At 36.2% G+C, this 4276-nt stretch overlaps 1 protein-coding gene across 1 annotated transcript in view; it reads right to left on the reverse strand.

Annotated features, from left to right (window-relative positions):
- LOC140336004 (acyl-coenzyme A synthetase ACSM3, mitochondrial-like) overlaps positions 1–417 on the reverse strand; it is a 32745-nt gene extending 32328 nt beyond the window's left edge. The window contains exon 1 of the mRNA XM_072419060.1: positions 335–417. The gene's annotated coding sequence lies outside the window, so the exon portion shown is untranslated. The remainder of the gene's footprint in view (positions 1–334) is intronic.
- Positions 418–4276: the final 3859 nt, after the last annotated feature.

The raw sequence follows: 4276 nt of genomic DNA on the forward strand, positions 1-4276 counted from the left end.
TATGGTAAATACAGGCCTTACTGTATGGTAAGTACAGGCCTTACTGTATGACAAATACAGGCCTTACTGTATGGTAAGTACAGGCCTTACTGTATGATAAATACAGGCCTTGCTGTCTGGAAAGAACAGGCCTTACTGTATGGTAAGTACAGGCCTTATTGTATGGTAAGTACTGGCCTTACTGTCTGGTAAATACGGGCCTTTCTGGTGTTCATGTCCTGCAAATTCAGTGATATTTACAGATTTCATCCTACATTTCATTAAAGTTTACCTGAAGTGATTACAAAGCTACACATGTCTGATATTTCCAGCTCACATAAAAGTAAATACTCACAGACTGCCTGCTAAGATCATGGAAGTGTGTTCCTTCCTTTCCTAGCTCAGGTCAAAGTATGTTAGAGAATTGTGGGAGAGGCCTCAGGAGGGATTGCACTTTCAAACTAACACACAGTAATAATAACTATGTAGTTTATGTGTAAATGATTAATAATACCTAAAAGATACGTAACCAGTAAAACAAATGTACTGTAAAGAATACAGATTATTTCAGACTTGAAAAAAATGAACTTGCTGAAAAATTATAATTGAAGTACACGTAAAGTCTAACTGGAAGCTATTAGCAGGGGCGTCAAACTCAAATATACAGAGGGCCAAAACTGGCCAACCTTAAAATTTAGTGAAAAAATTGGGGAGAAGTTTCCTTCTCATTAGATACAAACCCTTTTCATAGGGAAACAAAGAGATTATATTAGAGAAAGAGGCATACATTTTTATTTTATTCAGGAAAAATCTTCTGCCCCTTTCTCTATTTGTAGCCTTTGAAAGGATCTGCTTCTACTTCTAGTTCCACGAATGCACCGTGACTTCTCCTGCACCAGAGAGACAGACGTCTGGAGAGATATCCTAATAACACACACGCACACAGTATGGTTTTAGGAATATACTCTAATATTTACTTGACGAGGTGGTCCTTTTATACAGATAATTATACAAGGGGTGGTCTTTAGTTACATACAGCTATTTAAGTTTTAGCCATATATAGTGTTATTTGATACATTGTAAGGTATACAAGGCATACATTGTATTTCAGAGAATTTACAATTTCCGACATTTAAACTGTATAGACAGGAAAGGAAATACAACTTCCTTACAGGAACATATATGGCTCAAGCTAGATTAGCTATTTTAACCCTTCAGCCTTTTGAGTAAAATTTCAATGGTAAGCTTTTTGCTCAGGCTAACAATAATAATAATAATAATAATATTCTTCTATGAAATTCCAACCATTCCAGCCCATGCCTTGGAGCAACAAGGAAAATCTGAGACGGAGTGCTGGAAATACCAGGCACGGCCAATGCCGAGCTAAATCTTATGAGTTGCCCGGCGCTGGAACTCTCTCTTTATTATTTGCGTCTATAAAACAGTCCAATGCGGGGCCACACATAGGCAGAGAGCACGCTGGGCTATAGACGCGAGTGATGCCGGGAATTGTAGTAGCGGCACTATTTCAAAGCAGCTTCGGGCCAGCTGCACTTCATATTAAGAATTTTTTTGGGGGCCAAAAAAAAAACGTTGGGGGGCTGAGCTTGACACCCCTGCTATTATTGTTTATATAAACCTACAAAATTTGTTTGCACAGTTTGCTATGGGTTCTTTTCCCCCTTTTGCTATTCCCCCTACCTTCCTGTAATAAACTGACCACACCAAGCACAGTAGCAGATCTATAATTGGGTGGTCAGTTTGGGCCCCTGTGCTGTCATATAGGTGTTGCAGGAGATATGTCGGAGATGCTGTATCTCTGTAATCAGCTTTAAACAATGTTACCCCAAAATGCCGAAGTCAAAGGTGGCTGCCAGCTGAAATAGTTCAGCAATAGATTGCACAGATGATACATTGGCAGAACATTGTGTATTATGTAATACAAGGCTCCCCTGCTGCCTATATTTGTCACCACATAATAAAAGTACAAAAGGCTTCTGCCTCTACCAAAATGGTTGGCCCCATATAAAGATACAGTATACATTGTGGCTATAGCAGTAATCATTCAATAAAAATGGACTTGCAGGCACCGGAGTGTGTACATGAATGCACAGGATCACACAAAGACCTAAAGACTTCACTTCTGATAAACTCTTTAATGAAGCTCCAGGTAATCTAAATATACAATAGATGAAATGTAAGATGGTAAATAGAACAAAGAGGATAAGCTTTTTGTTAGGTTAATCAAATTGGAATATTATTTAAGTCGTTTTCTAAGCCTCATTCAGTTCAAAAACATGATTAGTGATAATTTCAGTCAAAGACATATTAGGCCTGAGTTTTTGAAGCTTCCCAAGACTAAAGATAAAAGACTATCATGCAAGGACCTGGGTGATCAAGCAAACCTGGAATTGATCTGTATTTCAATTTTTTTTTAACTTTATAACAATTTACATACAATTGGGAAATAACAAATACCATTTTCCTTTTATTAACACTGGTAAAAGCAACACACCACAATTTCCATTTTTAACCACCTGAGCGTTACACTGAGGTCTAGATTTCTGTACCAAAATTGATCCACTGTTTTTCATTAAATTTTTTTTTTAACTTGTAGACCTGTAACTTACAGAAATATGTCCGAACAGAGGTTCTAGTAGATAATATGAATATAAAAAATGTATTTACTTTTATTTTATTTTTTTTAATTTTTTTGTATTGGATTGGATAGGGAGTTTGTATTCAATCCAATACAAAATGAGCGTTTGAATTTACCAGTTATGTACTTTGTATTAATTTTATATTATTTTGTATTGGATTGGATACGCAAGTTTGTATCCAATCAAATACAAAATATAAATTTGAATTTCCAAGTTATTTACCTTTATTTTATTTTTTTTTATTTTTTGTATTGGATTGGATAGGGAGTTTGTATTCAATCCAATACAAAATGAGCGTTTGAATTTACCAGTTATGTGTAATTTTTTGAATTATTTTGTATTGGATTGAATACAGGAGTTTGTATTCAATCCAATACAAAATGTTTGAATGAGTTTCAATTTGAATTTCCCGCACACGCGCCGACGTCATCACGCACGCAGGGAGGAGCCCGCTGGCACCCGACGAAGGACACCCGACGCTGGAGAGGGAGATCGGCGGACGGCGATCGACGGAGGACGACGCTGGAACACGAACACGACGCTGGATGAGCACAGCGGGTCCAGGTAAGTAAGGATGGGAAAAAACTCGGGGTTAACCATCCTAGCCATTTTTTTTTGCCCGTACGAAGGTCGGGCTTAACGGCTAGGAGGTTAAAAGAGAATAAGGAACCATAAATAAGAAAGCAAAAAACAAACATAATGAAAGTAATAATAAACAAACAGCATACAATAAGAACATAAGAAATATCAGCTATAAATGTGATTGGTTGGGAATGAGATGAACAACAGTACAATAGGAATTGACTGAACAGGAGAGGACCTGATACCTCAAAGATGCATTTGTGAAAGATCAAGAAGAGCATCTCTGCAGACTAAAATATTCCAATAATATTCCAACTTATACATGACTGGTGAGGAAGTATAAGAAAACAGGAAGGGAAATTGTCAGTACTAAAGGATAATGTCTGTTAGAAAGGGGTGATATTCAATTTAAGTTATAATTAATTCAAGGGTTCCAGATAAGATCAAATTTTTCCAATTTGTCAGTGAATATATTAGTCAATTTATCATTAATCATGATCCAATTAAGTTTTACAACTATGAGATCAAGAAGAATATCAGATTGTTTCCAAGCTTTCGCCAGTGAGATGCAGGCTGCTACTAAAAAAAATGAATTAGATCTCTTGAGTATGAAAGAGGATGATCAAGTTTACTGAACAGGGCAGATTCTGGAGATTTATCAATAGTATAGGAAGTAGTGTTGGTCGAATAGCTCACTATTGGATTCGACAGCTATTCGGCCGAATATAGCAAAAAAATTTGGGTGGTCGAATTCGAAACCCATTAAAGTCAATGGGAGAAAAATTCGGGTTTGTTTCAGCACTGTGTAGAGCTTCTACAGCCTCCAAACAGATATAAAAAGATACATTGTAAAAATATACATTGTAAAAGGATACATAAAAAGATACATTGTAAAGAGATACATTGTAAAAGGATACATGAAAAGATACAATATAAAAAGATACATAACACTATTACATACCCCTGTGCTTCACATGAATATTAAAGTGCACCTGTCAAATCAATTTTAGGCTAAAGCTAGGTACACACTTCCAATAATTATTGTTAGAAAATGA

Source organism: Pyxicephalus adspersus, chromosome 7 (genome assembly GCF_032062135.1).
Source record: "Pyxicephalus adspersus chromosome 7, UCB_Pads_2.0, whole genome shotgun sequence".
NCBI lineage: Eukaryota > Metazoa > Chordata > Amphibia > Anura > Pyxicephalidae > Pyxicephalus > Pyxicephalus adspersus.